Source organism: Canis aureus, chromosome 33 (genome assembly GCF_053574225.1).
Source record: "Canis aureus isolate CA01 chromosome 33, VMU_Caureus_v.1.0, whole genome shotgun sequence".
In the NCBI taxonomy this organism is placed as follows: Eukaryota; Metazoa; Chordata; class Mammalia; order Carnivora; family Canidae; genus Canis; species Canis aureus.
In genome coordinates this window covers 12,260,961-12,274,439 of record NC_135643.1, presented here as the reverse complement: position 1 = coordinate 12,274,439, position 13,479 = coordinate 12,260,961, and positions in this window count along the sequence as shown.

Here is a 13,479-nt window from a genome sequence, read left to right as displayed (position 1 = left end):
GTTTGCAGTATTGGGACTACCTGAATGGAATTTAAGAATGGGGACCTACACGGCTGTGCAGGGAAGAGAGGCGGTCCCTTTCAGTTCTTTCAACGGCCTCATTATCACTGCTTCTAGAAATGGATTCTGAATCGTGTAAGACAAAATATGTCATCGCTATTCCTAAGCTGGGTCAGCTTATCAAGGCTATGTATATATATACACAGTAGAATTTCATGTTCAGTAAAAGCCAAAAGTCACAATTCCCAAGTGCATTTTCAGAATCCTGGCTGGCAGGCAGACAAATGAGGTTTGGCAGGAACCGGGTTGCTGACAGCTTGGTTCTCACTTCTCCTCTCCATCAACAGGGCTTCTACCACAGGGTGGCTCCGTGTTGTGCAGCATCTGCTCAGGGAATGTGGCCCAGTGCAAAACACAACAGGACCGCAGGCTCTGAGCGCCCTCGGACCCCCGGGTCTCAGGTGGGCCCGTTGTGTATAAAGTGTATGTTTCTATGAATTTTGAAACTCATAGTCTTTTAAGTGTTTGAATTTTTCTTTAATTTCTCAAAAGCAATTCAAAGATGCTCGGAAATCCTTGTTCTAGTTCCAGTTATACAGCTTTGAGGACCTCTTGGAGAGATATTTTGAGACATTATAATTTTTCTGTAATTGTTACTTTTAAAGAACTTAAAATTACTAGACAAAATTAGATGGGGGGAGGGAAGGGAAGGAGGGTGTGCAGGACGTACCGTTCTGTGGTAGCAGAGAGCAGCGCTTCTCAAACGTGGACATGCCTGTGAAGGTCTGGGGTCTTGTGGTACAGCAGCCCTGGGGCAGGGGGCGGAGGGTGCACCGACACTCAGCATTTCTGCTGGGCTTCCAGGTGCTGCTGCGCCGCTGGCCCAGAGACCCCACTTTGAGTTGAGGTTGCACACTGCATCCTGGGCATATGTGGAAATGAGCAACTCTAAAAATCGTAGGTTAACAGCCTGGCACATTTAACAATAGCAGCAGAGGCCAAATACTGCTTGATGCCTAAGGCCCAGACCACAAACAGCTTAGCTTTCCGATTTTTTTTTATCTGAAAAATGGGAATAACCATAGTAGTTTATGGGATTAGTATGGGAATTTACTTGGATGAACATATAAAGTAAGCACACAATAAATCTTTACTAAAGAATAGTGGCAGGTTATTGAGACAAAGATTCTTTCTACACTGAAGTTCAAAAAAGACATTTTGAATCACTGCAAAAATATTTCCCCCACATCACCCTCCTCACCTTTTTTAAAAAAGATTTTATTTATTTATTAATGAGAGACAGAGAGAGAGGCAAAGATACAGCAGAAGGAGAAGCAGACTCCCTGTGGGGGGCCTGATGCAGGACTGGATCCCAGGACCCTGGGATCACGCCCTGAGCCAAAGGCTCAACCACTGGGCCACCCAGGCATCCCACCCTCCTCACCTTCTAATTCCTCATTTGTACTAAGTCATAAACAGAGTACACCTCCAGGACTTTAAGCATGATTCGTGCTAACGGGGTAAGTAAGATTTTCTGGGAACAGTGACCCATTCTCTGAAAGGGAAAATAAATGTGACTTAACATTCTCAAGCAAGTTGCATCAAAACCTCTGTGCAGCTTTCTCAGAAAGATCTATGCTTGCTAAATTCCTTCCCTCGGAGAGCAACGCATACTTCTCTATTTCTACTCCCCAGAACATTTTGGGAGGTCCAGACCTGCTGAGACATAAAAGGAATTTACTGTCTGAGACGGCAGTTGAGACCAGTGTGGGAATGCCTGAGTTCTGTGAAGGCACAGAATAACCTTTGAACTGATTCTAGGTCACTTGGTGTCCTGAAATTTCTGTCTCAGGGTGTATTTTTAAACAACTAAAACGGAAGCATACCCTAGGGAGGAGAGCTGCTCCGAATGGGGCATACTCTTAGCCAGAGTAGTAAATGTCATCGAGCTTGGGGTACCCCACTCTCTCATCAGCCCCATAGGGGCCAACTGGAGGTGCCACTGCTCAGCAGTCTGGCAGGCTTTGGGTTCAAATGATTTTACTGTCTCATTGAGTGAAGCCCTGCCTCCCATTACCTCAGAAATTCAGAAACTCCAAACAATCTGCCAGCGATTTGAACTTGAGAGTCCTTGATCCTGCTGCACAAACATTTGAGCTCCTGAGAATGCCCAGGCACGAAAGGTCAAGAGACCCGCTTTTAACAACATGAAGCCTTTGGCCATGGTAGACTGGTCCTGCTGGCACCATGAGCCAGCACCTAGTTGGCACTTATTGTTCACCTTCACCCTCAATAGCTCTGGCCTCTTTTATGGCACCATGGGGATCAGAATTATTTCCAAATCTGTTCTTGGGCTTGCTTTCTCTCCTAATCCTAAAGAAGAGGTGACCAGACAGACTATACTGGCTTAATGTTTGCTGTCATCTGAGGGTGTGTGTGTGTGTGTGTGTGTGTATGTGTGTGTGTGATTCTTATTTAAATTTCTCGGTCCAACACCAGTGGGAACTCAATCAGTAATTACCAGAAAGTATATCCAACTCCCCTGGGATTAGGCCCAGGAAAATCAGCTTTTAAAAGATCTGAAGACCATGTGATTATGCACCCTGCCAAGGATCCAGCCACTCTTGAAGAAAAAAAAAAAAAAAAGCTGACATCTGAACTAATTTTCTCCATACTACATATAACTCAGGAGGTACACACTCCATTACTTTTGGAAGGACACAAAGCACCAAAGCCTGGATTAGTTAATTGGTGGGAGAGGCTGTTATTACTACAGATCCAGAGTCTACCCACAATTGGGTAGACACTTCCTTCCAGCACCTATTGTGTTGCATATGCTGGTTTCTTAGGTAAAGAGCATTCCAGAAACCCAAACCCACACCTGACTCAGGGCAGGCAGCCCTCCCTATATTTTGAGCCCATCTGGGTTATCACCCTAAAGCAGAGTCAAAGAGACCAACATCCCCCACACTCTTCACAGGGCTCTGCTCTATGAGATTAACTAATCCTTTAAGCCAAAAGAATTTTGGTTAGAAAGGCATGGTGGTAGCTTCTATGTCATTTCTAACTGGAGAACTCCCTTGATCTGATCCACGAGAGAATTTCACCTTTTCTCAAGACATGGGAACTTATTCTCTTCCTGTTCTCCCTTACCACAAGTTCCTCCTCTACTTTGTGAGATCCTGATCCCCAAGGTAAGGCTCTAGGCAGAGCTCACCAATGGCTCCTATCAATACTCCACGAAGGCATCTCTTAAAAATGGAGATACTCCCAAACCTGAAAACTCCTAACTCAAGCAACCTTGTGTACTAACAAAAGCTAAGGTTACCAAAGGCAATGTGGCCATCATGTTCTCAGATATTTTACAGGCTTAACTGGCTTCAAATTTGCTTGGTTCCATTTTTAAGAGCCAAAGAAAACTGGAGATAGCCTACAGTTCATTTCTTTTTAAGAAGAAATGGTAAAAATTTTTCATGCCCTTTCTAAATTTCTTTACTTCTATCATCTGGTTGATTATGATTTGACTATTTTTTCTTTTATTTATTTCCAGTTTTTTTTTTAAGATTTTATTTATTTATTGGCACAGAGAGAGGGGCAGAGACACAGACAGAAGGAGAAGCAGGCTCTATGCAGGGAGCCCGACGTGGGACTCGATCCCGGGTCTCCAGGATCACACCCCAGGCTGCAGGCGGCACCAAACCGCTGCGCCACCGGGGCTGCCCTATTTATTTCCAGTTTTATTGAGATATGATTGACATGTAATATTTTATAAGTTTAAGGTGTACAATATGTTGATTTACTTGTAAGATAATTACCACCATAGCTTTAACTAATGCCTCTATCATGTCACATAATTCTTTTTTGTAATTCGAACATTAAAGATCTATACTTTTAGCAGCTTTCAGGTTTATAATACAGTATTATTAACTATAATCACCATGCTATTCATTATAACTGGAAGTTTGTACCCTTTGACCAACATCTCCCCATTTCCTCTACTCCCTCGTCCTTGGTAACCACCATTCTACTCTCTGTTTTTATGAGTTTGGCCTTTTAAAAATTATTAATTTACTTATATCTAGAAAGAAAACATGTGCACGAATGGGGAAGGACAGAAGGAGAGAGAGAGAATCCCAACAAGGCTCCACACCCAACATGGAGCCTGTTGGGAATCTCAATCCGACAACCCTGAGATAACGACCCGAGAGATCAAAAGTCAGATGCTCAACTGACCAAGCCTCCCAGGTCCCCCAAGTTTGGCTTTTTAGATTAAACATACAAGTGATACCATGTAGCATTTGTCTTTATCTGATTTATTTCACTTACCATAATACCATCAAGGTCCATCATGTTGTTGAAGTGGCAGGATTTCTTTCTTTTTCATGGCTGAATAATCCATTGCATCTATATACTACATCTTCCTTATCCATTTATCCATTGACAGACACTTAGGTTGTTTTCATATCTTGGCTATTATAAATAATGCTGGAATGAACATGGGAGTGCAGATATCTCTTCAAGATCCTGTTTTCATTTCCTTTGGATATATACCCTGAAGTGGGATTGCTGAGTTGTGTCATGGGTCTATTTTTAATTCTTTATGGAATCACCATATAGTTATCCAAAATGGCTATATCAACTTATATTCCTGCCAACAGTGCATGATGTTTTCCTTTTCTCCATTCTCCCAACACTTATCTCTTGTCTTTTTGATGATAGCCATTCTAACAGGTATGAGATATTATCTCCTTGCAGTTTTTATTTGCATTTTCCTGATATTTAGTGAGGTCAGGCATGTTTTTTATATCTGTTGGCCATATGTATGTCTTATTTGAAAGTGTCTATTCAGTTCTACCCATTTTAAAATCAGATTGTTTGGTATTTTTGTCACTGAGTTATATGAGCTCTTTCTGTATATTGGATATTAATCCCTTTGCAGACATATAATTTGCAAGTATTTTCTCCTATTCTGCAAGTTGCTTTTTTGATTGATGGTTTCCTTTGCTGCACAGAAGCTTTTTAGTTTGATGTAATCACTTGACTAACTTGCTTTTATTACTAGACTTTTGGTGTCATATCCAAAAGATAATTGCCAAGGCCAATGTTAAAGAGATTTTTTCCTATGTTTTCTTCTAAGGAGCTTACAGTTTCAAGTCTAAGTCTTTAAGCTATATAGAGTTAATTTTTATGAGTGGTGTAAGACAGGGGTCCAATTTCACTTCTGCATGTGGTCATCTAGTTTTCCCAACATCATTTATTAAAGTGTCCTTTCCCACACTGAGTATTCTTGGCTCCCTTGGTCAAACAGTAGTAGATTGTATATGCAAAGATTTACTTCTGGGCTCTTGATTTTGTTCCACTGGTCTATGTGTGTGTTTTTTATACCAGTACCATAGTGTGTTGATTACTGTAGCTTTTTAGTATAGTTTAAAACAGGAATGTGGGACGCCTGGGTGGCTCAGCGGTTGGGCGCCTGCCTTCGGTTCAGGTCGTGATCCCGGGATCCGGGATCGAGTCCCACATCGGGCTCCCTGCGTGGAGCCTGCTTCTCCCTCTGCCTGTGTCTCTGCCTCTCTTTGTATGTGTCTCTCATGAGTAAATAAATCTTAAAAAAAAAAAAACAGGAATGTGATGCCTCCAATTTATTATTTATCAAGATTGCTTTGACTATTCTGGGTCCTTTGTGGTTCCATGCAAATTTTAGGATTGTTTTTTCTACTTCTGGGAAAAATGCCATTGGAGTTTTGATAGGGATTGCATTGAATCTATAGATGGCCTTGGATAGTGTGGACATTTTAACAGTATTTACCCTCCTGATCCATGAACATGGAATATATTTCCATTTCTTTGTGTCTTCTTTGATTTTTTTCATCACAGTTTTGTGATTTCAGTGTAAGGATACAGATCTTTCATCTCTTTTATTCCTAAGTATTGTTTTTTATGTCATTATGAATGGGATTGCTTTATTTCTTTTTCAGATATTTCATTGTTAGTGTATAGAAACAATGGACTTATGTTTGTTGATTTTGTATCCTGTAACTTTACTTAATTTATTGATTAGTTCTAATTTTTTTTTTGTTGGGATCAGTAGAATATTCTACCATAATATTCATATCATCGGCAAAGACAGTTTTACATCCTTTCAATTTACATGCCATTTATTTCTTTTTCCTGCCTGACTGCTCTGGCCACTACTATGTCAAGTAGGACAGGTGAGAGTAGACACCCTTGACCTGTTTCTGATCTTAGGAGAAAAACTTTCAATCTCTAAACCTTTCAACAATGAATGTAATGCTAGCTGTGGGATTATCACATATGACCTTTATTATATTGAAGTATATTCCTTCTATTCCCAATTTGTTGACAGTTATCATGAATGATGTTATGACATGTCATCTTCTTTCCTGTATCTATTGAGATGATCATATTGTTTTTATCTTTCACTCTATTAATTTGATGTATCACATTTATCGGTGTGCATACATTGAACCATCCTTGCATTCCAGGGGTAATCCTGCTTGATCATGGTGTATGATCATTTTAATGTGCTATTAAATTTGGTTTGCTAATATTTTCTTGAGAAAAAAAAAATTCTTGAGAATTTTTGCATCTACATTCACCATAGATATTGATCTGTAGCTTACTTATCTTGTAGTATCTTTATCTGGTTTTGGATATAGGATAATGCTAGCCTCAAAAAATGCATTTGGGATTGTTCCTCCCTCTTTCTTTTTTTGGAAGAATTTGAGGACTATTGGCATTAATTTTTCTTTAAGTATTTGGTAGAATTCACCAGTGAAACCTTATGGTCTTGGGCTTTTCTTATTGGGAGGTTTTTGACTACTGATTCAATCTCCTTCGTCATTATTGGTCAGTTCTGATTTTCTATTTTTTCATGATTCATTCTTGATAGGTTGGATGTTTCAAATAATTTATCAATTTCTTCTATGTTATCCAGTTTGTTGTATAATTGTTCACAATAGTCTTTTATGATCCTTTGTATTTTTGTGGTATCAGTTGTAATGTTTCCTCCATCATTTACATAGTTGAGTCTTCTCTCTTTTCTTAGCCTAGCTAGAAGGTTTGTCAATTTTATCTTTCAAAAACCAGCTCTTAATTTCATTGATCTTTTCTATAGTTTTTCTGGTCTCTATTGCATTTATTTCTACTCTGATCTTTGTTATTTCTTTCCCTTCTGCTAATTTTGGGCTTAGCTTGTTTGGTAGTTTTTCTTTTTTTCTTTTTTTTTTTTTTTTTCCTTGTTTCTTGAAGTGGTTGTTAGGTTGTTTGAGATCCTTCCTTTTTTTTTTTTTAATTTTTATTTATTTATGATAGTCACAGAGAGAGAGAGAGAGGCAGAGACACAGGCAGAGGGAGAAACAGGCTCCATACACCAGGAGCCCGATGTGGGATTCGATCCCGGGTCTCCAGGATCGCGCCCTGGGCCAAAGGCAGGTGCCAAACCGTTACGCCACCCAGGGATCCCCCTTCCTTTTTTTTTTAAAGATTTACTTAGGAGCACCAGGGTGACTCAGTTGGTTAAGCATCTGCCTTGAGCTCAGTTGTTCCCCTTGTTTATGCTCTTTTGCATAAAAAAATTTTTTAAAAAGATGTTATTTTTTTTTAAGATTTTATTTATTTATTCATGAGACACCAAGAGAGAGAGAGAGAGAGGCAGAGACACAAGCAGAGAGAGAAGCAGGCTCCATGCAGGGAGCCCGTTGTGGGACTCGATTCCGGGTCTCCAGAATCACACCCTGGGCTGAAGGTGGCGCTAAACTGCTGAGCCACCAGGGCTGCCCAAAGGTGTTATTTATTTAAGAGAGAGAGAGAGAGAGCATGCGCAGAGGGGAGAGACATAGGGAGAGGGAGAAGATGATTTCCTGCCAGTCAGGGAGCCCAATGCAGGGCTTAATCCCAGGACCCTGAGATCATGACCTGAGCTGAAGGCAGACACTTAACCTATTGAGCCACCCAGGTGCCCCAACATTTTATTTATTTAGAGAGAATGAGAGAGAGCGAGAGAGAGAGAGAGCATAGGGGAACGAGTAGATGGAGAAGAGAGAGAATCTCAAGCAGGCTCCACATGCCCAGCATGGAGCCCAATGCAACGCTTGATCTCAGGACCCTGACATCATGACCTGAGCCAAAAATCAAGACTCAAACACTTAAGTGACTGAGCCACCAGATGCCCCTTCCTTTTTCTTAATGTAGATATTTATTGCTCTAAAGTTCTCTTAAAATCACTTTTACTGCATTCAATAGGCTTGGGTATGTTGTGTTCCCATTTGTTATTTGATTCAAGGTTTTTAAAAATTTCCCCCTTGATTTCTTCTTTAACCCATTGTTTGTTCAGGAGAATGTTGGTTAACTTCCACATGTTTTAATTTTCCAGCTTTCTACCTGTTACTAATTTCCAGTTTCAAACCATTGTAGTTAGAAAATATACTTGGTATGATTTCAGTCTTTTTAAATTTCCTAAGACTTCTTTTGTGATCTATCATATGATCTATCTTGGAGAATGTTCCATATGCATTTGAGAAGAAATGTGTATTTGGTGGTTGGATAGAATATTCTGTATATATTGGCCCATTCAGTCTCAAGTATAATTCAATTCCAATTTTTCTTGATTTTTCTATCTGAATGATCTAACCATTGTTAAACCCAGAATATTAAAGTCCCCTACCATTATTTATACTGTTTTTTATTTCTCCTTTCAGATCTGTTCATATGTTCTCAATATATTTAGGTGCTCTGATGTAAGATGCATATTAATTATGATTATTAGATTTTCTCGGTGAATTGACCTCTTTGCCATTGTAAAATGACCTTCTTTTGATTCTTGTTCATATTTTTGGCCTAAAATCTGTTTTATCTGCTATAACTACGCCTGCTCTTTTGGTTTTCACTTGTGTTTATATCTTTTTCCATCCCTTCACTCTGAGCCTGTGTGTCCTTAAAGCTGAAGTGAGTCTCTTGTAAGCAGCAGGTAGTTGGGCCTTGTTTTTGTTGTGTGCTTGTTTTTTCATCCATCTAGCCACTATATGTCTGTCTGTCTATATGTATGCTTTTGAGAATTCAGCTCATTTACATTTAGAGTAATTATTGACAGCCATTTATTAAATCTGGTAAAACAATACACTATAATTGTTTTAAAAAATGTATTGAAAATATTTTTTGCTGCATTTCACACACTTTTGATACCTCCTTCCCTTTGGCAAGCACCAGTTTTTTTCTCTGTATTTGACTTTGTTTTTGATGGTTCGTTTTTTTTTTTTTTTTAATTTCATATATAACTGAAGTCATATGGTATTTATCTTATTTCACTTAGCATAATACCCTCTAGAGAGCAAGGAGTGAGTGGGGAGAGGGGCAGAGGGAGGAGGGGGGAGATATCTAACCATCCTTGCATCCCTGGAATAAATCCCATTTGTTCCTGGTAAATGATCCTTTTAATATATTGTCAAATGTGGTTTGCTAAAATTTTAAATTTTTTGCATCTATGTTCATCAAGTAGGATTTTTGGTTTGTTTTGTGGCGTCTTTGTTAGTATCTAAGAGGCCAGCATTACCCTGTCCTCTTAAAATATGTTTGGAAGCTTTCTTTCCTCTCTTATTTTTGACTAGTTTGAGAAGACTAGGTATTAGCTCTTCTCTAAATGGTAGAATTCACCTGTGAAGCAATCTGGTACTGGACTTTCTGTTGTTTTTTGATTACCCATTCAATTTCATTACTAGTAGTTGATCTGTTTAGATTTTCTATTTCTTCCCAATACATTTTTGAAAGATTGTATGTTTCCAGGAATTCATCTGTTTCTTCTTGGTTGTCCAATTTTTGGTATATACTTTTTCATAGTAGTCTCATAATCCTTTGTATTTCTGTGGTGTTGTTAACTTCTCTTTCTGATTTTTTTCTCTTTTCTGATTTTTTTCAAGTCTTTTGTTTCTTGATGGGTCTGGCTAAAGGCTTATCAATTTTAGCTTTTCAAAGAACCAGCTCTTGGTTTCACTGATCTTTTTTCTTTGGTCCCTATTTCTTTTATTTCTGCTTTGATCTTTATTATTTTCTTCTTACTACTAACTTTGGGCTTTGTTTTTCTTTTTTTTTTACTAGAAAGATTGAGATTTTCCTTGTTTATTGAGATTTGAGATGGGCCTGTATCACTGTACATTTCCCTCTTAGAACTGTTTTTACTGTGTCCCAAAGATTTTGGACTGTTGTGTTTTCATTTTCATTTGTTCCCATGTATTTTTTTTAACTTCCTCTTTCTCTGTTGACCCTTTGGTTGTTTAGCTTCCACATGTTTGTGGTTTTTCTCCTAGGTTTTTTTTTCCTTGTAACTGATTTCTAGTTTTATGCTGTTTTGGTCAAAAAAGATGTTTGATATGATTTCAGCATTCTTAAGTTTATTGAGACTTGTTTAGTACCCTAACATGTGATCTATCCTGGAGAATGTTCCATGTGCACTTGAATGTGTATTCCGCTGTTTTGGGATGGAGTATTCTATATTTGTTAACTCCATCTAGTCTGATGTGTCATTCAAAGCCACTACTTCTTTATTGACTGTCTGGATGATGTTGATGTAACTCAGGTGTTAAAGTCCCCTACCATTATTGTATTACTGACCATTTCCCCCCTTATGTCTGTTAATATTTGCTTTATGTATTTGGGACTCCAATGTTGGATGCATAGATATTCATAACTGTTATATATTCTCTTGTTGGAATGATCCCTTTGTCCTCATGCAATGCCCCGCTTTAATTGTTAGTCTTTGCTTTAAAGCTTTTTATCTGATATAAATATTGCTTGTCCCAGCTTTTCTTCAATTCCATTTGCCTGGAATACCTTTTTCCATCTCTTTACTTTTAGTCTGTATGTATCATAAAGTATGAAGCAAGTCTTTTGTAGGGAGCATATAGATGGGTCTTTTTTTCTTTTTAATCCATTCAGTTACCCTATGTCTTTTGATTGGAGCATTTAGCTCATTTAATTATTGGTAAGTATGTACCTATTGCCATTTTGTTTATTGTTTTATCATTATTTTTGTAGTTTTTCTGTTTCTTCCTTCTTTTCTTGTTCTCTTGTAATTGATGACTTTAGTATTACGCTTGGATTCCTTTCTCGTTATTTTTTTATTTATCTGTTGGAGTTTGCTGCTATGTCATTACCATGACATTCATATATAACAGCCTAAATATATAGCAGTCTATATTAAGCTGATGGTCACTTAAGTTTAAACACATTCTCAAAGAACTAGATTTTTACTCACGTCTGTATTTTATGTACATGTCATATTTTACATTTTTTGTTTTGTTGAGTCCTTAACTTTTTAAATATCACTGATTTTACTTTTGTCTTGTAACCACACTAGTTTTACAAATAACTGATGTACTACCTTTACTGTATGTTTGCTTTTACACATAATTCTTTTCCTTTTCAGTTTTCTTCTAATTAGGACCTTTTCTTTGTTACTCAAAGAATCCCTTGAATATTTCTAAGACTGGTTTAGTGGTGATGAACTCCTTTATTTGATGTATGTCTGAGAAACTCCTTATCCCTCCTTCAGTTCTGAATGATCACCTAGCAAGGTAGAATATTCTTGGCTGTAGGTTTTTTCCTTCCAGCACTTTGAATAGATTATGCCACTTCTCTCTAGCTTGCAGTTTCAAATGAAAATCAGCTGATAGTCTTACGGGGTTTCCCTTGTACATAACTAGTTGTTTCCGTCTTGCTGCTTTTAAGAGTCTGTCTTTAATCTTTGACATTTTGATTCTTGTGTCTTGGTGTGGCTCTCCTTGGGTTCATCTTGTTTGGGGTTCTCTGCATTTCCTGGACATAGGTGTCTATTTCCTCCTGGAGATGAGAGAAGTTTTCAGCTATTACTCAAGTACGTTTCCTGCCCCCACCCCTTTCTGGACTTCTATAATGTGCAAGTTAGTACACTTCACACTAACATACAGATCCCTTAGCTTATCCACTCTCCTTTTCTGTTTCTTGTGGTGTTTTTTGTTTTTTTTGTTTTTGTTTTTATGTTCAGCATGGGTGCTTTCCATTACTGTCTTTAAAATTGCTGATCCATTCTTTGGATCCTCCAATCTACTGATGATTCCCTTGAGTGTATTTTTCACTTCAGTTATTGTATTCTTCAACTATGATTGGTTCTCATATAATTTCCATCTCTTTGTTGAAAGGCCACTCATCCATTCTTCTCTGAAGTCCAGTGAGCATCTTTATGATCACTGCTTTGAGCAGAGAGTATCAGGTAGGTTGCTTAACTCCATTTTATTTTTTTCTGAGGGTTTGTCTTGTTCTTTAATTTTTTAAAAAAAGATTTTATGTATGTATTTATTCATGAGAGACAGAGGCAGAGGGAGAAGCAGGCTCCTTGCAGGGAGCCCGATACAGGACTCAAACCCAGGACCCTGGGATCACGACCTGAGCCAAAGGCAGATGCTCAACTGCTAAGCCACCCAGGTGCCCCCATCTCCTCATTTGGTTTGATTTTCTGTATTTCTATGAATTAGGCAGAACAGCAGCTTCTCCAAGACCTGAAGGAATGGCCTTGTGTGGTCATCTCATGCCTAGCCAGTTAACTTTGGTTAGCTGGCTAGAGCTGTAGCAGGTGCAGGCTGGGTCCTAGGGCACTCAGCATTGGGACAGTCCTGGTGGGATGGCTAGAACTGAAGTGGGCAGACTGGGGGTAGTGGTGTCTCAGGGCACTCTGCAGAGAGCGTACCCAAAGCCAAAGTGGGTGAAGACTTGTGCAAAGGGCTCCCAGTGTTCTCCACACTGGGAGTAACTGTGTTACTATGTGTTACTGTAACCAGAACTGAGATGTGCCAGGATGGAATGTCTTGGGACACTCCTTCCCCGAGGTTCTGGCAAGATAACTTGAGCCAAAGCAAGTTCAGGCCTGGAGTGTTTTGGGATGCTTTGCACAGTGGTGAGACAGCTTTAGCTATCGTGGGTGATGTTTAGGGGTGTCCCAGCATATGTTGTACTGGGGCACCTTCTGCAGTGTTCTTTAGGGGATGGTCCAGATCCTTCTTCCATCTGCGCCATCAAGGTAAAGGGGGGATATAAACAGTGGCACTCCCTTGCCTCTCAGAAGACCCCAGAGTACACTCTCTGCAGCTCCCCCACTGTTTAGTAGAGCTCTAGGACTGGTTCCTTTATAGTCTAGTTGCTCTTTAAACCATGTTACGCTTTGTTTTTTTCTGTGCCACAGGTGCCAGGGCTGGTATGGTTTAGGGGCCCAGGGCTCGCTCTGGGCAGTGGAGTGGCTAGGGCACCCAGACTCTGCCCTCTCTGTTGCTATCAAGGTGGAGGGGAAACATAAGCAGTGGCATTCACTAGCTTCTCCAACATCCCACTTTGGGACAGTTAGTTCCTTTATATTCTAGTTGCCCTTTTAAGTCATGACTTTTTTTCTGTCCCCCCTGGGCAGATAAATCTAGTCACAGTCCCTTAGTAGACCTC